General features: G+C 44.2%; 1 long non-coding RNA gene across 1 annotated transcript; it reads right to left on the reverse strand.

Moving 5' to 3' along the window:
- Positions 1–3,319: 3,319 nt before the first annotated feature.
- Positions 3,320–27,609, reverse strand: LOC135921998 (uncharacterized). Its single transcript, XR_010570691.1, has 3 exons — positions 27,562–27,609; positions 4,801–4,912; positions 3,320–3,437 (listed from the first exon to the last, which is right to left on the reverse strand). It is a non-coding gene; the product is annotated as an uncharacterized lncRNA (long non-coding RNA).

Genomic DNA, 27,609 nt, shown 5'->3' on the forward strand with positions numbered 1-27,609 from the left:
TCTCCACCTGATATACATGTACACACTGATAATGAATGATTAAACCGCACAAAAGAAAAATAATTATTCCTGATTCAACGCCTTTTCACCATTAGCCCTCTGCTATTGGTTTAATGTTTCTGGGCGACACCCACCTCGCCTGTCTGTCACGCGACCTCACAAAACAGCAAAAACTCACTGCATCAAAGTGACGTGTATGCGAAAAAAAATGCATTAATATGCCAAACAAAACTGAAACTTTTTCTGAATAGCCAGAGACTGCCCCGTTCTGAAAGGAATAGAAGATGGCTGCCCGCCGATCGCTCAGGCCCTCGCTACTCGCACCTGCCGGTCAGCATGTATTTATTTTCACATGATAAACCTTTTTGCATGACAGTAAAACGTTATCGAGCCCTTGCGGCATGTATACAGCATCTCTAACAGCTCTGCCAACTCTGCAGCTCTGCCAACTCTTCCTTGCTGAGGATCCGTTTTAGAGGCATTCTTATCCTTCTGTTGCAAGCCGCCGCGATTTTCGACCAGCCACCGCAAGCCAAGTAAGGTGAAGCGGACCAATCAGAGAAGCCAGCACCACCCTCTTCATGTGGTTATCTATTTTTACTGTGCTGGCTCAGCCCCATCCAAACCCTCTCCACTAGACCGTACTCCTCGGCTCTTGTCAGCCAATTAGATAAGAAAAACCGCTGAGTGTAGGCACTCAAAGCGCAGGTCACCGCTCAGGTAGTCAGGCTCTCGTCAACCAGGGCAGGGAGACGCATCCTAGACGAGGCCGGCATGGCTCCAAGAATACTCAATGCACGGAAAATCACCTTATCCAGGGAGGCACGGGCAACCTTTGTGGTCAGCCCATTCCCTCGGAATATGCACCCGCAATACAATGTAGGGAAACGAAATGCCCGAGCACGGGCGATTTTACAGAAGGCCAGTGAGAATCAGGATTCGACTGGCTTTGTCGACGCGGCTCAGTACGGCAACTCTAGCACGTTCGCTTTGGCAATCATTGACGGCAAAGGGGAATTACGCTCCTCGGCGTCGGTTAGGTTTGCTTCAAGTGGAGTCGCGGAACAGGTCGCCATAGCCCTGGCCATGACCGACCCCTCGCGCACCAACGTTTTCACCGACTCACGAGCGGCCATCAAAGCTTTCGAATCGGGTAACCTAGCCCACGAGGCTGCCTCCATTCTGGAAAAGAGAACAAACCCTGGCACTCACTTCATCTCTTGGTTTCCCGCCCATATGGGTGTGGACGTTCATCAGAACATACCTAACCTCAACGAGCTTGCCCATGACCGTGCGCGAGATCTAACACGCGGCGGCGGCATGGAGGCCTTATGGGGACAGGATGAAATCCAGCAGAACGATCCGCTCCTTACTTTTCACGAGATAACATCTCACTATCGGCTTAGCAGAAGGGCCTATCCTCTTCCTCACCCGAAGTTAGACAGGTCTCAGACAGTTTTACTTAGAATGCTCCAGACGGGCTCATTCCCTTCGCTGGGCTTTCTCAGCCGTATCTACAGAGACGTCGATTCGAGCTGTCCGGACTGTAATGAGATCTATTGTTCCTTAGCGCACATGCTCTGGCAATGCCCCGCGTTACCTAACGGCCCTTTCTCCAGCGAAGCCGGCTGGGAAGAGGCACTCCGGAGCCCATCGCTCCAGGCACAACTAGAGGCAATCCAGAGGGCCCGAGAAAGGGCGGAACATCACGGCGTTTCTGCCCCGACTTGGACGCGGCCAGCGGCTTCCACGGGTCCTCGATAGGGGCCTCCGCTGAAGCTCCTCAGGATCAAATAAAGTTCATTGTCTGTCTGTAGGCAATGTTATTGGTTTTGAAAGTGAACAAAGGTGACCTCCTATAAACGAAGAGAGTGTTTGATTGGGTTGTTCAGACCACGCTGCAGGTCACTGCCCAATGCTTGCACCGGTGGTTACGTAAATTTGATGTCAGGAGATTGGAATCAAAACAGTTTGAAATCATTTTCTGTTATAGCGCCCCACAATGTGCTTTACTTTAGGTGCGTTCGATTCGCCTGCACCGCCTGAACGAGTTCACGACGTGTTGCACCCAGCCATTTGTTCCAGTGGCGCCCGCTGAACCACTCCGTTCGTTTCAAAAGGTGCAGGGCTGGTTCATGATTTTGCTGCACCTACTCCGCTGTCAGTGCCGACTTGGTACAGGCATACAGGTGCGACGCAGAAGTGCAGCAGAAAATCCAGCACATGGGTGCAAGCGCCATTAAAAGCCCGCTTACGCACGTCTGATGTGTCTACAAGTGTGGTTTGTAGTTAGGCCCACAAGCTGATACTTGTAGTTCACGATCTTTCAAATGTACGCACTCTGTGCACATTAATTGGGCATAACATAACGCCTGCACCGCATCTGCACCTTGCCATTCGTTTCGAGTGTTGCGCTGTGCCTGCACCGCAGAAACAAGCTGCACAATTTCTGAACTTCTTGTGAAACTCCGTTAACTGGTTCACAGTTGTGCAGGTGAATTGAACAGACCTTTTAAGTGCTTCCACATGAAGTTCTTATTTGCCCTTACGTTGCTTGGTGGCCTGATGGCTGCTTTGATTCAATTGATTCAAATGTTAGATTCAACATTGAAAAAAATTCAAGGATATGAATGCTCATGAAGGCCAAAATTCAGTGACATACAAATGCATTAATTCTGCACATAAACTAAATATTGTCAAATTTCCTTCTTCCTAGCTGCATTCAGTGAAGCATGCTACTAAGTTGGAATTGCTGGAAAAGTGTAAAAAAAGGCAATTCTTTTTTATAGTGTAGAGTGTCGACTGATAACTGGCCTTACGGCCAGAATTGACGTGCTTACCTTGAGGAGGGTGCTATAGTTCAGTGCCAACTCTAATCTCTTTATTCAAATACATGTAAAATGCAGAAATGCTTTTGAGACAACTACCCGAATAATTTCAATGAAATTTGTTGCATTTGAGAGAAAAAGTTAAATTTTAGTCATTCTAGGCTGCATAATTTTGATTTAGGACCTTGAATATTTAGGAAAAATTGCTGAGAGTCAGTAAGCTTAAAAAATATAAGCACGAAGTTTACAATGTCATAGCTTTTGTATCAAGTTGTAAACTTTATACGAAAGTCTTTTTAATTTCACAATTTTCAAAATTTCCTGCCACAAAGCATTGCCCCCTAAAACAGTGGCTACATTTCAGCTTTTTTTTTTTGTTTCTTTTAACGTATAACCAACCTCATCGAATTCCATTGCTGGCTTCAGAGAAAAACAATTTCTCTTTTCCCATGTATTCAGATAGGAGCTCCCGAGATAAAACTGCCTCCAAGTCAAGTAAACTATTGTATTAAAGAAAAGAAAGGAAAAGCAGGTGTATTTCTGCTTGTGTGGGAGGCGCCCTTAGTCCAGGACTCCTGCGGCTCTTGCTGTCTCCCGGGCTCGCCACACCTGGTGTAACAAGAATTGTGTTCTCATCTGAATTACTGGAGTATACTTTTTCCTTTGTCATAGGTGGAAAAGTAATCAGCAACGTTCTCACACCTACACTGTCCTTATTGGTATGTAGTGTGACTAAAGTCTGCTTCTGCATTAGTTGTGTTGATAGCATGCTTGTTCCAAATTCTTATTTGTTCCTTTTGCTGATTTTCATTTTGTTCACAGGACTTTCCAAAAGGGGAACATATCCTATAAAATAAAGCACTAATTTACTTTCATGCTGAAGATTCATAACTCTTAAAAATTGATGTGGTTTCTGGTGATCTTCACTGCACTAAAGAGTTATGAGCTAGGTACTAGGGTATCCCAGCAACATCATGAGCAAGCAACACCATCTTCTCTCATCTCTTAGAAAAAAACAAAATTCGTTATAACTTTACTTCACTCTGCAAAACGCTTAAAGCATAAAAATATCACTCGTTTTTTTATTTTGACATATTATATTACACAAGCGCATATTAAACAATGAACAGTACTCCTCATTGTCTTCTCCCATCCAGTCATCCCTGGCCCAAGACTATGCAACTGCCAGGTCAGCAAGCCAAATTAAAGTGTACCACACATGAAATAGGACGCTGAAAAACTTATAAATTGTGGTGTAGTTTAACGTAACCCCCCTCTCCTCCTACATGACAAAAACTTGTTTGCATGTCAAGGTAGCATCAGAAAATACCAAATTTCTTTTCTGATTGAAATTAAAGCTGGAAAGTATTCTATCAGGTGCAGAGGGCAGAAGAGCATTAGCAAGTAGTGTAGCTTTCAAGATTTTTCACGCAGTGCCTATAGGTTGCCTTGATGCTGCCTCCAATCTCCCTGGTACTGAAGCATGCACACACATTATACCTCCATTGATACCGAAGTCCCACTCAAAAGTCTCTGGCCACCTCAAATCATCCTGCATGTACCGCTGACAAGGTGTACATCTTTGGAGAATTTATTTCCGATTCAAACATCTGATGGGCCAGAAAACTATAAATTTCATTATGTCACCAATAACCAAAACACGAATTAATATTCCTGCTTGCAGGGACACAAACTGACTGCTGTTACTGAACAGCGCTCCGTGGCATTCAAGTGAAGAATGATCTTGATCGTCACTTATATGAATAATCATTCGGTTGTATGGCTGGGATTCGTAGGTCATGTGAATTGCAGTGGAGCTGCTTGGTGTAGTGACTGACTTGGAGCTGCTCAATATATATTTTTTTTAATGCCACTCTAATGTCCGCCAAATAAAAGAAAATGTTTCTTTCTACATTGTGTCTTATCATTGCTTCGCAATTTGCAAGCACAGTACAGCAAAAAGGGGCCTTGCCTGACATTGGTTTTATTTGAAATAGGCAACAGCTGTTTATTTCGGCATACATGCTGCAGTTTGTGCTCTGCAGGTCTCCAAGCATCAGTGCCTGCTTCCGAGAAGACGACAGCTGTAAAGAAACAAATGACTCTGTGTCACACAACTACAAAAACATGAAATTGTCTGCTTTATGATAAATACAAAAAAATGACAACTCAGGCAGACTGGCAGAGCAGTCATCAATAATAAAACAAGACATTGCACAATTTATTTGCCTGAGAAATGAGGTTTGCACATCAAGCTTAGCAATTCTCTGCAGCTTGCTCGCCTTATACAATCAGTACACATTGTTAGCTCAACATATCCGTCTGATATGTTGAGTGGTTTTGGCAAAAGTGGTTTTGGCACGTAAAACCCCACAATTTAATTTAATTTTAACGTTTGCACTACCTTTCCAAATGCAGGCAGATTTAGGTGAACAAGCACATTTAAGGTGGAGCTTATGTGCTGCTGATCTATGGTGTTAAAACACACATCTTGCTTTAAGTTGGCCTTGTTAGTCAAAGAAACATATGTGCCATAGAATCTTGACTGTGGGTAATATTAGTGATATCCACATTAGACAACTGCACCCATCCTACTGGAGAGCTTTGCATTCTCATGGGAGGAACTTTTGAAGTTCAACCATGTTATAGTTCTGTACAGTGAGGTCAATTTCGTCTCAAGGCCAATGAACCAGGAACGCAAAACATTTCTCTATGGAGTGAACAGCGTACCCTACTTTTTAAAACTTACTAAGCTGATTGAGCATATTTGGGAGCGGGTAGACGTCCTTCATAGTAATTTTGTTCAGCTGACAGTAGTCCACACAGAAGTGCCACGTGCCGTCCTTCTTAACCAAAACCACAGGTGACGCCCAGGGACTCGAAGAAAGCTTAATGATGTTTTTATCTAGCATTTTGTTCACTTCAGTTAGAATTACTCGGCGTTCCGATGCAGAAACTTGATATGGTCATCGGTGAATAGGCATAGCATCGCCAGTAGAAATCCAATGCTGGACCGCGAGCGTCTGGCCTAAAGGGCGATCGTTTGAAGTAAAAAATATCTCGGTAGGACGATAATACTTAGCAAAGGCTGTCAGCCTGCGCAGAGAACAGGTCCACTGCAACGATTTTCTTTATGTTGGCATCGGTGCCCGAGGCTGGTGCGAGGGGCCTGCTAAGCTCAGAAGAACCATCGGTTGATAAAGCTGCTACGTGATGGTCGCCGAGACAATCAACGTTGACAAGGCAAATACCTTGCAGTAGGATTTGCTTTCCCAATCCAAAGTTAAAGATAGGCATGCGAGTATGGTTAGCAGTAACAGTCAGAATGCTGTGAGGCACGGTGATGTCATACTGTAGTGGAATGTTGGGCAGGGGAGTGACGAGGTACTCGCCATCAGGAACAGGTGGGCAACACAACAATTCAGTATAGGCTGTTGACTTCGGTGGCAGGCGAATAAAGCAGGTGGGGTGTAAGCGGCACTGGGGTGCGTTAGAAGGTTCTACGAGAATCGGCACCTCAAGGCAAAGGGTACTGGCAGAGCAGTCAATAAGAGCAGGATGCGCAGAGAGAAAATCGAGTCCGAGAATTAGGTCATGGGGCAATGAGCAATTACAGTGAAGAAAACAGGAGTGTGGCGGCCGGCGATGCTGACACATGCCGTACATATGCTGATGATAGGCACAGTACCGCCATCCGCAACGCGACCAACGCGTGCTGACGCTGGGGTGAAGTGCTTTTTCAGTCGTCATCGGAAGGCAGCACTTATAATAGAAAGATGTGCTCCTGCATCGATGAGTGCAGTGACAGGTGTAATGGTTGGAGTCGGGCATGAAATAGATGGTAGCTGGCCCATGCGGTCATCAAACTTATCCATACTGAGGACGTTGTTGAAGGGAGAGACTTGTTCTCATCAAGAACGAGGAATCTGGGATTTATTTACAGTATCTGCATGAGAATGTTACAGTTCATCAGTCTAACATGACTGAAAAAGAAATGCACCCTGAAGAGCTGCCAACAGTTCCTTAAATACACTGTCCTCCTGAAATCCCTAGGTGACGGAACACAGCAGTTCACCGCCGACCAATTCGGAGCGTCCAAAGTCATCGTAACCAACCCGCCTTTGAGGGGGACAGTTTAACCTCATCAAGAAGGCAACATAACAAGTCGCGAGAATGATAAAGCGGGTAGCCACGAAAAGGACGGGGATGAAGGATAAGAACACCCTTTGCCTAATAAGAAGTCTGGTGGTTAGCCGCTTCATTTACAGCTTGCCGTATTACCAGCTAACGAAAACAGAGAGGGATGCGATCAATTCGTGCTTAAGGAAAGCCTACAAGATCGCCCTACAAATTTCGCAGTGCGCCCCAACCGAAAAACTCATGTCTCTAGGAATTCATAATACATTCGAGGAACTGGCAGACGCTCAGCTGATACCTCAAAGAAACAGACTCACACAAACGACCACGGGTAGGAAACTCCTTGGCAGACTCAAGTATCACGAGCTCCTTGAAAAACGCAACCAAACTAAGCCCATCCCCACAATAATCAGAAACTGCATCAAAGTGGTGCCAATACCCATAAATGTGGACCCAACTCTACATGCAGGCAGAAGAGAAGCCAGAGCTGCATACATTGAAAAAACGCACGGCGACAAACCAAACTCCTGCTTCGTGGACGCGGCAAGATACCCAGGCAGGCAGAAAAGAACGGTAGCTGCTGTCACTGACTACATGGGCAGAGAAATCATCAGCGCCTTCACTCACAACACCACTATCGTGGAAGCAGAAGAAATCGCAATAGCCCTTGCTATCAAAGCGACAAAACCAAACCAACAACAAATAACCATCCTATCAGACTCTCAAGCGGCATGCAGAAGCTACCTCAGGGGACGAGTATGCACCGCAGCCTATAGGATTATGCAAGATATAAAACCCCGAGCCAGATTTCACCTTTTATGGATACCCGGTCATGAGGGAATCAGGGGAAACGAAGAGGCTGACAGAGTAGCCCGTGCACATGCTACACCCCACGGGTGCTCACAGGAAGCCTCTGACGACCCGATCCCGATTGACCAGAACTACTCTGCAATTTTAAACTATCACAGAGGAAATAGAATGAAGCTACCACCCCCAGATAAGAATCTCACTAAGGAAGAACAGGTTATATGGAGAAAGCTGCAAACCTATACATATAACAACCTGCACATTCTCCATAAAATTCATCCGGAAAGATATACGGACACATGCCCATGGTGTGGAGCCACGCCAACCTTAGACCACATCTCGTGGGCATGCACGGCATATCCACAAAAGACAAACACAGAAATTGCGGAGCATACACAATGGGAGGCGGCGCTGTCCAGCTCAAAGAAAGAGGTCCAAAGGGCCATCATCCGACAAGCAAGACGGCGCGCGGAAGCCAGTGGGGCCCTTATCTAGGGGCTCCACCCATTGAGCGTTTTATTATACAATAAAGTTGTTCTTCTTCTTCTACGCACTCACTTCTGCACAGGTTGCACTGACCACACTGAGGTGAGAGGGTTTTCGCAGACACTGTGCTTGACCCGAGCAGGCACCTTTGACCCTGCAGTCAGTGGCCGCCGCATCTGTCCGTTGACTGACACGTGAGACGGGTTCTAAGCTGCATGAGACGGCACCGCAAATTATCTTCCAGGAGCTCCCCTGCTCCAAGCAGACCTTGACGGTGTACACACTAACAATACTTGCTCTGGCTACTGTGTCTAGCCATCTCGGCACCCTTTCGTTGGGGACACGGCGCATTGTCCTCCTTACAAAACCAGTCGCCGCCACAGCCATGGTGGCGCCGATGGGCTGGGGACTGATGTCTGGTCGTCCTTTCAAAGCGAGTCGTCACAGCAGAACTGGTGGCGCCTTTCCGTCGGTCCCTTACTCAGAGATCGCCAGCCCCCGCTGGTCGAACGTAACACAGGATACCTGTCAATGCCAAGAAAGTTTTGGTTCGTAGGCAACATGAGTAGAGAATTTGAGGGCAGGGTCGACAACACAGCTTCACCTAGTGCCTAGTTTTTTGGCTGCATCCAGGAGGCGATAGGCGGCGAGAAGAAGCGACGGGCCTGGGGCGAACGAGACTGATGGCGTTGAGGTGAAGGCGAGTGGCTGTAGCGGAGGTTCGGAGGTGGAGCATCAGCGGCAGTGGGTTCTAGGCGGGTGGCATAGGGAACAGTAGGTCCAAAGGTGCAGGAATAAGCGCAGGTGTATATCCGAGGAGGTGGTGGCCATTGGTTGCGGCAGTGACGAGTCACGTGGTTGATGTGACAGCAGTGGAAGCAGATCAGCTTGTCATCAGGGGTACGCCATTTGGACAGGTTGGGATATGTGGCATCCAGGAGGCGATAGGCGGCGAGGAGAAGCGACGGGCCTGGGGCGAACGAGACTGATGGCGTTGAGGTGAGGGCGAGTGGCTGTAGCGGAGGTTCGGAGGTGGAGCATCAGCGGCAGTGGGTTCTAAGCGGGTGGCATAGGGAACAGTAGGTCCAAAGGTGCAGGAATAAGCGCAGGTGTATGTCCGAGGAGGTGGTGGCCATTGGTTGCGGCAGTGACGAGCGACGTGGTCGATGCGACAGCAGTGGAAGCAGATCAGCTTGTCATCAGGGGTACGCCATTTGGACAGGTTGCGATATGTGGCAGAAAAGGAGTTCTGGGGACAAGGAGGGCCGCTAGAGAATGGGGGAATGCTGGGTTGAGTCGTTAAACACACAGAGTTCAGACCCATGTTCTCAAATTCCTGTCTGACGACGGCCTAAATCCTGGCAATTGTGGTTGCTGGCGGGTCGGGAGGTGTCGCGGAGAAGGCTGGCCAACAGGTGGCCTCGAGCTGGCGGTGAACAATACGGGTTAGGTCATCACAGGTGGTCGTCTGATGTGGTCGCCCCTCACATGTCGATGTAGCAGCGGTGTTGGGTAGCTGCGTGATGTGGTGTGTGATACGGTGGCTCTTAGCTTATTCAAGGCGACGGCATTCATTTATCATGGCGCCGATAGGAAAGACGTTGTCGAAAACAAAAAATTGAAAGCATCGTCGGTGATGCCTTTTGGCCACCTTATCTGCTTCAGACATAGTATCGTGGGCTTTGTGGCAAAGAGACAAGACGTCTAGGATGTATCAAACGTATGGCTCTGTAGATGTCTGGACATGAGGCGCAAGAGCCTTTCTCGCGGCAACCTTGCGCCCGAAGGGGTCACTGAACAGTTCTTGTAGCTTTACTTTGAAACTGTCCCAGCTCATTATCTCGTCATGTGTTTGGAGTCACACGCATGGGGTGCCACCGAGATAAAAGATTACATTAGCAAGCATAACTGTAGGATTCCACCTGTTATTAGCACTGGCGCATTCATAGAGCTTGAGCCATTCATCAACGTCCTGTCCCTCCACGCCACAGAAGAGACCAGGGTCACGATGTTGGGCAACCATGACGATAAGAGCAGTCGGACAAGCTGAAGCCGTTGCAGATGCGGTCTCGTCACCGGGAGGTATGGTGACAAGCTCGATATGCCGACCACTTCGGAGTGCCGTGAAGAGGACGGGGATCGCTAACCTCCACCAGAATGTTGCACAGACACAGACAAAATACACAAATGAAAGAGGCTATTTACATGCTATCTACACTGGAGCCAGACAGCCAGGCCGACACTCGCTCACGCCATGAGCCCAGACACACTTCAATTCTTCCTCGCGGCGGCTCGTCTCTTGAGCATCTCTCGATGAGATCGTAATAATATGAATGTCTGTACTACATAGTGTGGTGTGTAGTGCATGACATGGTACGGTAGACGGAGAGAGACAAGAAGCAGACGAGAAAGAATGTGCACGCAGAGGCGAATTCCGTACTGGATGGAAGACAACATTGAAGACTGTCCGGCACGTGAGCACGCAGCACTAGAAGAATAAAATAAAAGGAAAAGGCATCTAATCAGAAGAAAACACGGAGCTTCCAGGGGCCAATCAGGAAAGGACAAATCGACCAGAGCGGCAGAAAAGTGAGGTGCGCTGGCAGAAGAAGGGAGAGTTCCAGGAAGCGACGCCAAGAGAACGTCGGCCACCGGACCGGGAGTTCAAGACCGGCCGGCAGGTTTCGGACCCGAGCCACCAGGACTTCACCCAACCGGGACCTCCTGCCAACCCGTTCCTGGGCTTCGCCACTCTACCCGATCATGAACTGCTGCTCGAAAACGGCGAGTTTCTGCGCCTATGGGCAGAACGAGAGCAGTCGGGCTATGGGTCCCCAGTTCTACGCCCAGCTGCCTGGCCAGAACGCCACCACCATCTGCCGCCGCCTGCCTACCCTCTTCAAACCAGAGCCACTACACTCTGGTTGCCTATTCATCTACCGATCTCATCGACATTGCGGTGACACATTACATTTTTTTCTGTTTTCCAAATCCCCTTCACTAATGAGAAATTTTGCAGCATCCCCCCTTCAAATATTTATTGAAGAAAACTTTCAATCAAGAATTCATTCATGCTGATGTAATTATGCAATGAATCACAGAACTTCATTCAACTTGCTTGAACAATGAATAAAGAAATTAAATGGAAACCATTAGTCGGTTGGACTACACCTTAACGTGCAACATAATTGGTGAATGTATATCCATAATTTATTTCCTTCCATGTCCAGTTAATGTCCAGTCCAGTTCCAGTTAATTTCATTTCTCTCAGAAATTTTCTAAATTTTTTTTGTGCTTGCATTACTATGACCACAGCTAAAATGTGAGGCGGCAAATTATTCACTGCTGCCAAAAATTAAATTTTTTTTTTTGCCACTTGTCGGTAGCAACGCAAGTGGAAAACTACTTAGCAAGATATGTATCTAGCAAATACATATGCAGTTGGCATCTTCATAACAACAGAGAGGTGGATCATGCTACACTGAGGCTCAAGGGCTAACTGGACAAACCTAGCTGAGCTAGGTGGACCAGTGCATGGCACTGGCTCTGGTCAGGCCAGGGAAAAGTGTCCATGCAGTGCTCTACTTTTATGCACTGTTTTCAAGTACTGAAATTTCATCCTTAAAAAATTTCTTGGTCATGCAAGCAGACTATGCTCTTCTATATCCATCACAGTTGCCTCTCATTTTCACAACTACCTAAGCTTTATAGCTCAAAATAGCTGTAAAAATAAGGTATACTGAAGCATACACTAATGTTTTGTTTATGTGTTCCTGTCGTATGTTGAAAGGCAACGTTTTGGTTGCAAGGTGCCTTTCAGTTGTTTTGCCTCGGTACCATGACAATGATGTATTGTCGAAAATTCATTCAACAAGAGAGATAGCAGTTGATGCCACAACGTCACGCTTACCTTTTAAGTAGCCGGAACACATTTTTACACAAAATGAATTCGCCCAAGGCGCGCGATCACCAGGTCACTACAGATGTTAGTAAAGCACTATTTATTTCACACAACTGTTGCACCTTCCTTGCAACTGTTGCATCTTCCTTTCCTTAAATTCTTTTCTTTTTCACACGGAAGGGGTGGTTTGCATAAAATTAAAATACCCGGATACACAAAAATACGGAGCAGTAAAGAAAGGTAAAGCGGCAGATCAGCAATATTCTCGCTCCAACGTAGCGACAAATGAGCTGCTGCAAATGCTTCTTAACAGTCATGCTTTAACGGTGCGAGTGGTGCCTGCATTATGTTTAGAAAAAATTTACGATGCACTACCGAGGTTTTGCTTCGTTTAACATGTTAAATGTAAACAGCGGGACTCAGCTGTTATACTCTGCGCCGTCGCAAACTAGTGAAAGGCGTCACAACGCATATACAGCGCGTAAATGGATAAAGTAAGGCTATCAAAAGCTCACTTTAAATGCAAATCGGAGCGCCGAACCTACGCGTCTTGTTGGAAAGACGAAGCGAGTGCTCTTCATAACGCAATAATCAATGGCCACATATCGATTTATCAATAAAGATCGTTATAAAACGCTTCTGTGTACTGGCGGTGCAAAAAATACAAACTGTTTGAAGAATTTAAACCATTTAAACTGGGACTGAATCCTTCAATGACACGGACGTCCTGCAACAAACCAATGGAATAAGTTCCGAGCGCCGAAAACAAGAGTAACGCTTACAAAAAAAAAAAATGGTTTTGCTAGTTTCTGTTTCGGTGGATGGATGGATGGATGGATGGATGGATGTTATGAGCGTCCCCTTTGGAACGGGGCGGTGGCTTGCGCCACCAAGCTCTTGCTACTATGCTGCCTAATGTCCTACCTAGGTTAACCCATGAGAAAAAAAAACACACTATGAACTACCACGTCCAAATTTTCTGATACCCTATTGCGAACTGTGCTTTTGTACGTCTCCGTCCTTTGTCGTTTCCCTACTTTTCTTCCACCAATCCTCCAATCGCCTCTTACTGATGTCTATTGCGGACCTGTTTGGTTTCTGATGCATGAAGCGCCACCTGCTTCCTGCAAAAAGTGCCATGGCAGCTTCCTGTTTACTTTTCGAAGTTAGCGTAACCAACGCAGCTGAGTCTCGAAGCTTTCCTGTGCCGTTATGCATGACGCAATGTCATTAAATAGATGCTGTGTGTATTTGTGGAGCCTCTAGAAAGTCCTGCGTCGATACGTGTGTGTCTTTGTATACGCGCCATCTCTGGAGGTAAGCAAACCCTCTCAGCCAGCTTGCGCCGACCTTCGTTGCAAGCAATATTTCGTTGCGATATTTGTAATTTAACTACATGCTTTATCGGTATGCAGCTGCATCTGACCGCCACTTCTTATAGGCCTGATGAAAAGTGGTATTGAAACCACTACATGGGTAATACGTAACCGTAATCTCTACCGTAATCTTAACCTGCGTTTTCGTTTCCTTCAGTTCTAGTTCGATTTCAAAACAAGATCCCATTTGTTGGTACTCATCGTTCATTATATGCTTAGCATGTTGGCTTCGCCCGATTTGTCCAGAACAACATATATATGTATATGTTGTTCTGGACAATCGCGTTATAACAGGCACGTCGGTATCGGAGAAGCTCGCAGGTGGGTGTGCCGTTTTCACTGCCTAAAGTACGCATGAACGACGTAGATAATGACATCTAGTGATTCATAAATAACTTGGAGTAAAGAAATGCTGTGTTGCTGCGAAATTTTAGTAGCAACAAAGCAAAGATACGCCTGAAATGTTTTTCAGTGAAATATTTGTGCACATACTTGGGGACGTCTTCTGAAACGTGCCACTTCGGCGATAGTTTGCCTAGGCAACAATTTCGCCTTCAGGCGCGCGCTGAGGTAAGATTGCATAACAAAATACAAATTGCATAGCAAAATACAGTGGTGACTACCAGCTGATGCTTTTTGCGGGAATTACAATATACGTAGCAATCAAAATGCAAGAAAAAGTAGCAACAGAAGAAAACAAATTAAACACCTGCGAGTTTACTCAACCATGCACTTGTGCATATATATGCGCTCACAGGTAGTTCTAGCTTTCTTTTATTATGTCCGTGCTTTGTTGCATTAACCAGATACCATTCCACGATGACCGACCAACAAGCCCATATTGCCACCCTTGTCGATTTCATTTCTAGTACAACAGGCTTTTTTCAATATGTTCCTCGAGATTCCGGGCATACTGTTGCCCTCATTGCCATGGCTGCCAGCAGCACGTGTGTCCTAAGGTTCTGTATTCATAACAAGCAGCTTCCACAGGATATAAAATCGTTGTTTAGTGGTTTCGCACCATTCGGATGTCGGTCACGGAAAAAGAATTTTGAAGATTGTACGTGCCAAACAACTTCAGCAGGCGTGTCTCCACAGAGATTACCTCAGCGTGCAGATGTTTTCTCAGTATGAGTCGTGCGCTGCAAAGAATCTTCTGTGGAGGCACCTGCACTTAGCTGATCAGGTCACCAAGTTCCTTTGACAACCTCAAATAAGACTACTACGGGCTCATGTGAACAAGGATTGACAGAAAGCAACAAGTGATGTCTACGTTTCTGAAGGTTTCATCCTACCCAACAGTGTGTGCAAAGTTCTTGGCCTCGGTCCAAAATTTGCCCAAGCTACCAGCTGGACTAAACCGGAACTTCCCTGTCCGTCATAAGTGTCCAGAAGAGCCCCGCAAGAAGATGGTGTGAGGATGAATTCGGAAGGTTTAGATGCCCTGTTGTGATGTAAGCCCCAACCTTCTAAGTTACCTGTAAAATGTGTAGTCTTACCTGAAGAGCAAATCATTGTGTGTCATACCAGCTGACAAAGAGGGTGGTTTTGCAGTTTTTCTTTAAATGTTTCTTGGAAAAAGCCAGTCAAGCAATTTCTGCAGTTTTCAATGAGCGCAAGGATGTATCACTTATGAAAGTAGCAGCGAAACCAAGTGAAATTTACAGAAAGTTGAATCTTGATAAACTAAGGAAAAGTTCAAAGATGTAATTTTTAGTAAGTGCACAAGGAGGATGTTCCTTTTCGGGTCATAATTTCCGAAAGGGGTACCTGGCAGAAGCAAGCTGCCCCGTACCTGGTTTCAAAGCTGAACGTTAAAGAGATTGATGACCAGTTTCTTATAAAAGGTTCTGACGAATCCTTGATTTTGTTAGGTTTCACGGCAAAGAGGGCTTCAAGGCCTTTTCAGCTAAGGTCAAAGAATTATATTATTCTATCCTGCTCAATGACCTTATTCAATGTGTTGAGGATTGTATTGACAAATATGGCGCCGTAAGGTTTTCACAGGAAGCAGGTTGTTTCCGTAGAAGGGTATTTAGAATTATGGTGTTTTTACATGTCGCCAACCTTTGCACAGTGGAACAATAGGCTGCATCTGCAGAAGAAAGGCATTTGCATAGGGTTGTGTCTGGCTCCCGTCTTTAGCAACCTATATTTAGCGCAATTAGATAGGCACAAATATGACCACCTCACGGGACTAACAGTTTTTCAGCGAGCTTTTAGATTTGTCAACAATTTTTTAGTGTTTCCAGATTTCCCTAGTAATAGTTGTCTAGAAAAATGTCCCGATGTCTAAGATCTTTCGCGAGTGTTTGAGACCTCTTGAAATGACTTTTGAAGTGCAATACGTTTCAGTTTCTTGACTTTCAGTTCATCTCTACTGATAGTAGGACTTGCTGGGCTTACAGTCCATGAGCTAAGAAACCCCTTCTCCAATTTCATTCAGCCCATTTGAATTTGGTGAAGAGGGGCATAACTAACTAATAGGGATGGCTTTCTGCCCACTGCTGTGCACGTGGATGTAGGCCGAAATTCAAAAAAATGTTTTATCGTTGCAAAACACGGAGACAATGTTACACGTGAGATAATCAAAGTGGGAGAAATTCTACGTTTAAAGGATGGTTGCATCAGCACCCCTTTATCGCTCTCACTGACAAGGAGATCAGATACCTCGGGCTATCACCACGTTGAATTTTGTGTGGCGTTGTCGTGGCGTTCTAAGCATGGTTGGTGGGCTATTGTGTGACTGTATAAATAGCGATGCTTTCTGAAAAGAAAAGAAACAGTTGGAAGTTCAGCGCTCCGTTCTCTCTTCTATCCCTTCTGGTGGCTTTGCGCTGTTAACCTGACTTTGAAGCATAATTTATCAACAAGCCCAATCTTACACCCTTCGTAACTAACACGTGTTTCAAAAACGTCCTAATGAAAACCATTTTCCAGCAATCGGCTGCAAGTCTTAAGGAGGCTGGTTACCCTAACAACGTGTTGGTGTCGGTGGCAGAAAGGCTGCTCAAACAGGAACTTTCGAGACGATGCCTCCGTGCAAATGCAAGAGCTAGCAGCCGTGACCAGGTGAAAACCGCTGAGATTCCGTATGTATGCCAGATATCACATACCCTGAAAATGATAGGAAGCCAAGGTAATGTGCGGGTGTTTTTTCAGCTCCAAATAAGCTAAGCACCTTGTGTAAAACCACTAACCCAATAAGGACAAATAAGCCAGTTTGTGGTAGCATTGCAAAGATGAGTTCGTCGGATGCGGTGTAGGAGTGGTCTATCATATTCCACTGTCATGCGGTAGATGCTACATAGGCCAAACCGGAAGATGCATTAATGAGAACTTAAGAGAGCACAGAAATATAGTGTATCAGGTGACGATTTTCTTGCTTTGCATTGCAATACATGTCCATGTCGCCCTCTTCTAAATGACGCCGCTATTATATACAGGGATAAGCGCAAGTGTGTAAGATTAATAGTAGAAACTGGGCAAATCCTATAGGCCGCTGACCAATGTATCAGCAAACTATCACTATCATTGTCTGTGAGAATTATTTTCGCATGCCATGAAAGTTGACTGCATTTGCAATGGGTCATTTAGGTTTCTTGGTGTTTTTTTGCTGTACCGGTTTTAGACAGTGTGGCTTTACTCAGCCATATATACAGTCGACTTCCATTAATTTGATCATCTTTCTGGGGTTTTACTTGCCAAAACCAGTTCTGATTATGAGGCATGCCCGTTAATTCGATCCTGACGGGACCATTGATACTGGTCGAATTAAACAAAAGGCATAAAAAAACACTGAAACGTGCCATTACTTCACTTTGCAGTATTTGCCTTCAAAATTAACTTTGGCCGCGTTTCAGTTTAGCGCTACACCTGCAACCATCAACAGCTACGAACTCGCCCAGTTTACTATTTTTCTTAATGTTAGCTTCACTGCAATACAGCCATGTTATGCATAGAACCATACCAAGCAGGGAAAGGTGCCATTGTTGCAAATCAGCACGTGTTCCCTAAATTACATACATGCACATGTGCAGTCTCCAGTCACAGTATGAGCACCAAGACGCCTAATAGGTGTATGGGCAGGCCTTTAGAGTTTGATATATTCACACTCTTTTGTTGGCTTTTAACATCTCCTCGGCTTAACGCAGTTTTTTCAACTTACTGCCTTCCTTTTTGCTAGCTTTCCCAAAACACATGATTATTTTCCACTTCTCTGTGCACGGCACATTTACTTAAAGAAGACATACTAGGCCTCATTAACAGTCTCATACACGAGACATGCATGGAAGGTGAAAAAAGGACTCAAATCACCACTGAAATGTAAGAAACAGCTCTGAATGGCTGCCACTATGCTTATTAGGTGGCTAGGTTCTCCTACTGTGACAGGAAACTGCATGCTTGTAGAATCAAGGAACACGTGTGATGTCCTGTGACAGTGGCCCTTTTCCATTCTCAATATGCTTCACCACAGTAAGTTGCATATGCTTCAGCACATAACACGGCTGTATTTGGGCGAATCTGACCAGTGAGGTTCGAATTATCCGACGAAGGCCAATTTTGAGATTGAAATAACAGAAGTTAGGGCTCACAGAAATGTATTTCATCAGCAAACAACTTTATTTAAAAAGGGTGACTGACTACTTCTATATCATTAATACATATTAAAAATGACAAGAGGCCAAGCATGCTGCTTGAGGAACACTGGAAGTAACTGGCACTTCATGGGAAGGGCAATCGCTTATTCTGACGAATTGTTTGTGCTTAGTTAAGTATGCAGAGATTCAGCCAATTAAGTATGGCAGAAGATTTGCGATTTAGAGCTTCTCAATTAATTTAGAGTGTCAAACAAGCTCAAATGCTTTTCTGTCTGCAATACAGGAATATAACATCAATCTGGCCAGGTTTATCAAGAATGCTAGCAAATGCTTGCATGTATAAACCCGTGATCCAACTTCCAATAAATCGTTGAAAGTACCACTTGTGTGTGTCTCTTCTCTCGCCTGTCTTGTCTATGGTTTCTGCGCTAAGCATTGAAAAAATGTTGTACCAACAATGTTAAAAGTCCACCCTTGCAATGTAAAGTTTCTTTTTTTTTCAAGAATACTCCACACTTCTCTGAAATGTGAACATATTTGTTATTCAATATTCAATAGGTCAGTTTCGTCAAATATCCATATTTAATTCTATCCAGAAATATCAGAATATGAAAATACCTACTACATATAGGCCTTGAGTGGAGCAGTATGGCTTAAATTCGTGTAACCAATGCTACTTACAGGGAACAAGAGGTGAGTCTGGGGTTTTATGTGCAAAAACCACGACATAATTATGAGACACACCATAGTGGGGGACTCCGAATTAATTTTGACCACCTGGAATTCTTCAATGTGCACTCAATGCATGGTAAACAGGTGTTCTTGCATTTCTTCCCCGTGGAAATGCAGCTGCTGCAGTCGGAATTTGATTCCGCGCCCTTGGGATTAGCAGCACACAATGCCAAAGGCATTATGGCGGGTTTTGAAACTCAAGAGGTGGACAGAAACCGCGGAAAGCTTTAGAAGAGATGTTTTTTAGATTGTTTGACACGTGTAATGCCAGTCACAACCAGGTTTCTGGTCAACTGATAAGTTTGTAAATGAGAGTGACTGAAAGGTGATAGTATCTGCTGCACCAAGATGACATCAGGAACATGTTCACATTGTCCAAATGATAATTTTTACAGCCTCAATTGAGAAAAATCCGTTGGCTGCCTAAAAGCGAGGCATCCTTACTGCGCGACTAGAAATTCCTAAGCAAAGCAAAAAAATACCTGCTGTATATGTCCGCTCAGGAACTGCAGTTCCCTTTGAGAATGGTCACCACAAGCACCTGACTTTCTCCCTAAAGATTCCAGTATGTGTAATTATTGACAGAAAGGAATATTGGATAACTTCTAATTGCGTGTTCTCCAATTAAATACAAGTCAAATGGTCAACAGCTATTTGATTTACATTTGACATTTTGAACATTCGCACAGCACAAATATGTACTCCAGCCATACTCGAGAAGAATACCATCAGTGCAGATTGTGAAACACCTGACGAGTAGGGAAAAAAAAAGTTTCGTTTTCAGGGCTCTGAAATTATTTTGAGTTTTGTGCAAGTGCACCGTCAGTAGCATACCTACTGGTGATCATCAAGGGTTCAGCATTTAATATATCTGCTCTTGCCAACACTAACAATACGAGATATTCCTCTAACAATTCTTTCCTTCCTCAAATAAACACTAATTGTCAATGTTTACTGCTCTTTTATGGCGATTAAACACTAAATTAAACCACCCCATATTAAAGCCTGCCGCACAATGTTAACATTCAAGAGAGATATGAAGACATATTTACTATCGACACTACTGGCTACAGACTCATTACCACGAACACATATTATATACAAACTCATTTTACCACTTTCAGTGCTTCTGTATTTGCCAAATGTATCGCTTTTATTCTCTATATCCCATTGTCTTTATTTTTTCCTTCCTTACTTTTAGAAATTTTAAGTTTTTTGTCGCACAGTATATATTTCACTTGTACTTTGCATATTGTAAGCACATTTTTGTTTCTGATTATCTCGTACATTAACCTTGTGTTCTTTGATATGTGTCATCCCTATGTTTCCATAACGTGCCAATTACTACATTTTTATTTATTCATACGCAGCATCTATTTCATTTGCTTGTATTTGTAAGCACCTTCCTTGTATTTGATTACTCGCTTCATTAACTTCGTGTATTCTGATGTGTATCACTGCTATGTTGCCATAATGTATTAATTACTATATTGTTAAAACTACTAATAGGTCCCACTGACAGTTTTTGTAACTCCGGGACGTCCTTCTGTACTAATGATGAATGATGAAATAAATTTAGGTATTCTGTATCAACGGTGTAATTATTAGGTATTAAAAATCACCATTGCTAGATGTCATAGCGGCACCACTCCCCAGGTTCTGAGCCACCTCTAGTAGAACGAACTAGTGATCTTTTTTCATGAAGTGGATTGGCTTCCCACATGACATCATTAAGAATACACAAAGCAAGCCTCCTCATTTAGCTTACTTTTAGTAGGATATGAAGGCATAGTAATTGATGTACCTGTAAAAGTAAACACACTAATGTAAGACATGTAGATGTTTCTTCAGTCTAATGGTAGACTAGCCTGAGATAGCAGATTGTCTGCCACTGTTATCTACACACACACTATCGACTAAAAAAGTTTACGAACCATGGGATCGCAGAAAATGCTAAATATCCGAGCAGCCTTTAAAAGTAGCCAGTAAAACCGTACATCACAATGTTTGCATATACTAGTAGAGGCTGGAAATGGGAATACCAGGCTTCGTTTTGAGGCTGCGGAGATATTCAGCTTTTTGTGAGATCCCTTCATTTGTTAACTTTTTGGGTCAATAGTACATTTGTACGCGTGTGGTAGGGAAGGTATGAATTAGAGAGTTTCTCCAAAAAAGCACGGCTTTGCAATAGATGTGCCAGGCTGTAGATGTGCAGGCAAAGAGTGAAAAAGAATGCAATAATGTTTAACAATAGCACAGTGACGACAGCAACCAAAGCAAAGCAGCAGAGGGGTACATGTGGTGGCAGAAACTTGCACTGTACCTATTGCACTTATATTCTTGTACTGCAGGTGAGTGCAGAGAGTAAGTTACCGCGACTGCACACTGTACAAAACATAAGCGCTCTATGTAAACTTCGTTTTGAGGCCATCATCACCACAATAACAAAAAAGCTGCATCTCTAATACCCCTGTTAAGCGGGCAAGTTAAGTGCACTTACGGGGAGTGCACTTCGGTACCTTGAGTCACACTTTAGGCAACGCGCTTCTTAACGGGAAAACAGAGTGCACTCGCAGTAAAAAAAAATGGCGACAGTCTAAGAGCGCGTTTTTAAAGATGTAAATTAACAAGTGAAAGCTGCTAAAAAGCGATTGTTTTAAGTAGGATTATATATAAAAACAAGCTTCATCTATTTGTCTCAACAAAAAACGAAGAAGCTTTTATTATAAGTGTGTTGCAAGTCAATGCTGGCCAAGACGAATGCCTAGCCAATCCAAAACAACATGGCGGCGTGCGGCAGTTGATCCTGCTCATGATCCTGCTAGAACAGAATATGAGCGAGTATATATGAGCAAAGACGGCGAGTTCGATATTTAGCTCCATTGCAAAATGCCACGCACACGACTGAAAGCACGACCGGCGTGGTCAGCACGCTTTCACACCAAAATACAGTGGCTGGAATATTCCAGCCACTGTAACCAAGATAAACACGAACTGAATGAGTATGGCGGCGCCACAGTGCCGCATCATTCTGGCGCTGCTGGTTGCGTACATGATAAATTCGTTCCTTTATTGCGCTGTTTCGTTTCTCGCTAAACACAAATTATATCGTTAACAGCTGCTCAATAACTGAAATGAAGTTTTGTGTCCTTTTTCTATGCATTACATTTTGCATCGTTGAAAGCGTTGGTGGCGAGGCTAGGCACTCTTCAAACCGTTGGCGGCGAGGCTACGCACTCGGCCAGCAAAGTGCGTTCCGTGAACATACTCCGACTTGAGTGCACTCACCTGAGAGTACACTTAGCTGTGACGTTAAGATTTGGGAAAGTGTACTTAAAAACCGAGTGCACTCGCCGTAAGTGCACTTAACTTGCCCGCTTGACAGGGGTATAAGTCATATGGGAACACACTAGATTCAAGTAAACTGCAAGTAGCCAACACTACTGTCACTGTACGATGTCATGTCCAATGAGGCAGGACATAGCCAAGGCCACATAGAATAAAAGTGACATTGGAGAGGAAAGGCTTTAGAGGAGGGTAATTTTTAACCACTTGCAGCTCTTTATATAGCATGGTGACATGAAGCTTTTTTTGAGTAACCATTCGAGGAGAGATACTGTGTACGTGTAGGTCACACCAATAAAATACTTTCAGGGACCCTTTGGGTGATGAGGTTAACATTTAGTCTTTTTTTCTTTATGCACCCACAAGGTTCTGTTACACATGTACAGATTTTCTGTGAACATTTTTTTTTCCTTATCAATTTGTGTTGTACCTGTGTTGTACCTTACTTTCCTTGTATGATTTTGTTCTGTTTTCTTTAACTTCAGTCTTTCCTCAGCGGCAATGCTGATGTCATTTTATTGATTTCTAGTGCTTTAAGCTAATATGGCCAGTCCTACACAATAGAGAAAGAGTGAAATAAAGAAATGCGCAAGATATGCATGCTGGGATGTGAAGTGATTGCTTACGATGGGGCAGGGTGGACACGTTAGAGAATGATGGCTGGAAAATGTAATAATTATTTTCTTTTTTACACTTTCTCATTGGTCTCAGCAGCATTCTGCTTACATTATCATCAGCAGGTCTACCAGTAAATGATAAACAAATTCTGACATTATACCAGCTAATAACTGCCTTGTTCAAGATCTGAGCAACTGAGCTATTTCATGATAGGAGTGTTTGAAAACTTGCATCAATACTGACTGAACGAAATGCTATTTTGCTTCAGCTACCTAGAAAGAACTAGCATTAGTGGGGTTGATCTCTTGATATGTCTTATGGTAAATGAATGTAGGTGCATTTGCCCATTTAGAATGAGAATAGTGGAAATTAATGGGACATTGAAAAGACACTTCAACATTCCGACGGTTGTTACAATTATGAAGGGCCTGACAGTTCCCGTAGCATTACTGTTCTGCTTACCATTTAAAGGTTACCAGCTTACTGCTGTGGTTTGGACATTAAACTCTACATTCGACCTCACATTGGGCGTTCTTGTTGCACCTGCCTTGAACCCCACCCTTTCCATGCATATGAGGTGTGTTGAAAAAGAAACCGAACTTTTGCTATAACAGCTTTGCTGCTTATGGTACAACATCTTAAGTGCTGTCCCCTTCAAAATAGTCCCCTCTACTGGCAATGCACTCTTCCCATCTTTTCTTCCATTTTTGGAAAGCCTCCTGGAATGAAATTTCTGGAATGGCATGCAGGTCTCTTCTCACATTGTCCTGGATCTCCTCTACGATTTGGAAAGGGTCTAGGTCCGGAGAATATGGTAGGTGGGGCACAAAAGAAGTGCGGTGTTTCGCTAAGTAGCTGCGGACAAGGAGCGACATGTGAGCCAGGGCATTGTCATGATGCAACATTCAAGCCTGATTTTCCCACAATTCAGGCCTCTTACTGCACACAGAATCTCTCAAACATGCTAGGGTTCCCTGGCAAACTTCTTTGTTTACCATCTAACCATGTGGCACAAATTCCTGATGGGCAATGCCTTTGCAGTCAAAAAACACAACCAACATCACCTTCATTTTTGACCGACTCATGCGTGCTTTTTTTGGACGAGGAGAACCTTTGGCCACCCACTGCGACGACTGCACTTTCGTTTCAACATTGTAGGCATAAACCCATGTCTCATCGGCTGCTATGATGTTCTTAAGGAAGTTTTCATCGTCAGTGGCAAGCATTTCCTGGCTGATTTCAACACGGGTCTGCTTCTGTGCACCAGACAACAAACGTGGCACAAATTTTGCACTGACACGACGCATCCCTAGTTTGTCACTCAAAATTTCATGACATGATCCTACGCTGATACCCACTTCATCAGCGACTTCTCGAACGGTCAAACAACGATTTCCGCGAATCACAGTTCGAACTCCCTCAATATGGTGATCATCTGTGGATGTGGAAGGTTGTCCAGGCTTGGGATCGTCACCGACCAACATTCTTCCCTCTTCAAAACACTTGAACCAACCACAGCACTGTGTGCGACTTGCACAGTCCTCCCCGTATGCTTGGCTAAGCAACTGAGAAGTCTCTGTGAAAGTTTTCCCCAAGTTTGTAGCAGAACTTCACACACACACGCTGTTCTTCCAATTCCTTCATTGTCACTTTGGCACCAATCCGAAGAGCAGCTTGTTCATGTGCTCACTTCAGTGGCTGTAGCTCGCCAACTACTGTCAGAGCGAAACGCGGCAAATGGCAGTTTGTTGTCTAAACCTGCCATTACATGCGCTCAGTAGCCGCAGCGCGCTCGCTCTGCTGATTGGCATGCTATTTCAAAAGTTCGGTTTCTTTTTGAACCCACCTCGTATATATTACTGCACACACACACACAAAAAAAAACCTTGAGTCATAAGTGAGCACTGTGTCTGTCCCCTTTCCTTTTCCAATCAGTTGACACTGTTTTCGTTCTAAATACCTTCTAGGAACTAGGCCATAAAGAAACTGTCTTGCAAGTGCCCTATATTATCTGTGTTGTACAGTCCAGTTTGTCAGTCTACCTAAATTTAGCATTGTTTATAAATTCTGCTTAAGTGCTTCAAGATTTTATGTATTCTGTACACTTCTACAGGTCAACACCACCACATATTTCATGTAAGTAAAAGTTACTATGCAGAAAATGCTCGTTTTATTTGAAGACCAAGCAGCTTAAGTGATAATGCATGCCCTGACTAGGTAAAGTTAATGAAAAGTGACCAAACATATTTTTCAAAGAAAGGCTATGTATATGTACTACAGGCAATACAAACCTCTATTTGCATGCCACTGCTACAGGTCCCGTGACTAGTGTGACTTGTTTTCTGTAAGCAGTACAGGCTGTACAGAGCTGTCAAGTCAGCTAGTCTTTAGTCTATCTAGCTTGCTTTCATGTATACAAACCAGAAGGCCGCCTTCTACAGTATTATGCTGAAGATTATAAATGGTTGCCTGACACTGTGCCTTGCAATGTTCACAGGCATTCGGCTTACCAGGAGACATCATTTGTGTTGGCAACAGTAGGTGAGAGGTAAATAAAAAATAAAGTACACATTAATTTAAAAGCCTTCATCTTCACTACATTGTGCAACATAAGGATGCCTTTCCAAAGGAATGTAGCCAGTGCCATCTACAAGCACATTGCTCACCAGCTGCAATGGCTTCATTTGGACACAGGTGACACGCAAAGACATCGTTGTGCTTGAAGTGAGGTGCATGTAAAGCACCACAATCCAATAAAACTGCTCATATTTTATACATGTACTGCGTTTTTGCTCCCACTTTGATGTTGACATGATGAGCCTGAATGCCATCAGCCATCCCATACAAAAACTGTCCCTACTTTCATTCAAATGACTCAACCTAACTGTGATAGGCTAGCAATTTTCTGGTTTGGATATGCTGTTCAGTTTGTGCATGTTATAGTGCAGGCATACCACCAATTGAGTTAAGCATTGTGAAAATCAAGTACACTACATTGCCTACTTAAGCACATGAACATTTAAGCAACAAAATCTTTTTCTGCTCATGCAGCGACCTACAGCTACAAAGGAAGACACAAAGACAGTGCACACGTGTAGGTAATATCAAGCTTTGATGCAGACATAGTAAGCTGTGGTGAAGAATGAAGTGTAACCTGTGTTTCCACTTCTGCATGAATTTTGTGGAAGTGCTGGAGAGTCAAGGTTTTGTACAGCTAATTTATGTATGTGGTCTAATAAACCATTGCAAAGTGAATGTGTGGCATCAGCAACAGATAGCCAGCACTATCACAAAAAGAAGCAACATAATGCAGGGGAGTGGTTGTCGAAAGTTGCAGGTTCTGGAGGAGAGAGACAAAAGGACAAGACTGCATCGATCAATTGGACATGACTGAAGGCATGCACGGTATGTCGAGCAAGAAGCAGACAGAAAGAGTATTAAAGAAACGCATGAAGGAGAAGCCTGACAGTGTGTGAAGGCAAGAGCATCACATGAAAAGAAAAATTTGAAGAAAGTAGCAAATGAATGGGGAGCTCAGATGCCAAGGAGCAAGAATTTTCTGCTAGAAATGTTATTGCTGTTGTGCCTTAGCCCTGGTGCTGCAAATGGAAGGTGGAAGAAACAAGTACAGTACAAGTTGAAAAAGTGTTGTGGCAAGAGTGAGCGGCATTAGATCGGTGCCTCATCAAAATGATTGAATTTGCAGTGCTCATCTGCACTCAACAAAGTGTGCTAACCTGTGCTGCTGGAAGTGTGTGAGCTATCTCGAGATGAAATGTGCAATCAGCCAGCTCTTCCAGATTCAGAAAAGACTTAAGACCAGAGGAAAATTTCTAAAACTACAAGACGGCAACCTGATTTGATAAATCTTATTTTGAATGTTTCCAGTAGAAGCACTTGCACCAACGGAAACTAAGCTGCATTAAAGGTTGGACTTCAGAAAGTGAATCAACACTACACCAACGATAAATGCACTTCCACTACATGGATGACTTGCCTTGTAAGAAAACATTGTTTTCACCTTTTGCTCTCCTGTTCGCCACATGAGCATTGCGGATTAAACAAAGTCTCACTGTTTCGTGCAATGCGTGTGTCACTGGCTGACCACAGAGACGCCGAACAAGTGTACTGGCAGGCATTCAGAGCTATTTCGCATGCGGTTGTAGTGATCTGAGCCCTTGTTTCGCCCACATAGAGCGCCCCGTATATGAGCTAGACATCGTAACAGCCGGGATTATTAACTAGCCAATATCAGTGTTACTGCACAGCTTTCACAATGGTCTACTGCTATGAAATTGCATGACGACCACTGTTCTTTTGCATACATTTCTTCCGTATTCATGCGCAGGGCGTAGTGTTTTGCCAGTGTGGCTATACAGCTCTCACAACGATCTACGGCTCAGATTGCATGACGACGCAAGTTTTAGTACTTACACATAGAGTACAAAATTTCCATTCCCGCGAATCTCCAAGTGTGTTGTATGCTCAGTTACATTAAGAACTAATGCATCGGCACGGCAGTTGAATTCGTAAACTGTTTCCGTTCCCGCGATTCCCCTGAAGCGTGTGATATGCTGACCTTGATCAACGACACTAATGAACAATGCATCGGCACGACGTAATACTTTGCCACTAAAGTCATCCGAGAAGACACCTCACTTCCAAACGTATCCGCTTGCGACTATAAAATTTAATACGCTACCGTCGCAACAAAATAGCAACAAACTCACCTCGGACGCGGCTTTGTCGTCGTGCCGCCCACGCATCCTGTCGATTCT

Source organism: Dermacentor albipictus, chromosome 6 (assembly GCF_038994185.2).
Source record: "Dermacentor albipictus isolate Rhodes 1998 colony chromosome 6, USDA_Dalb.pri_finalv2, whole genome shotgun sequence".
NCBI lineage: Eukaryota > Metazoa > Arthropoda > Arachnida > Ixodida > Ixodidae > Dermacentor > Dermacentor albipictus.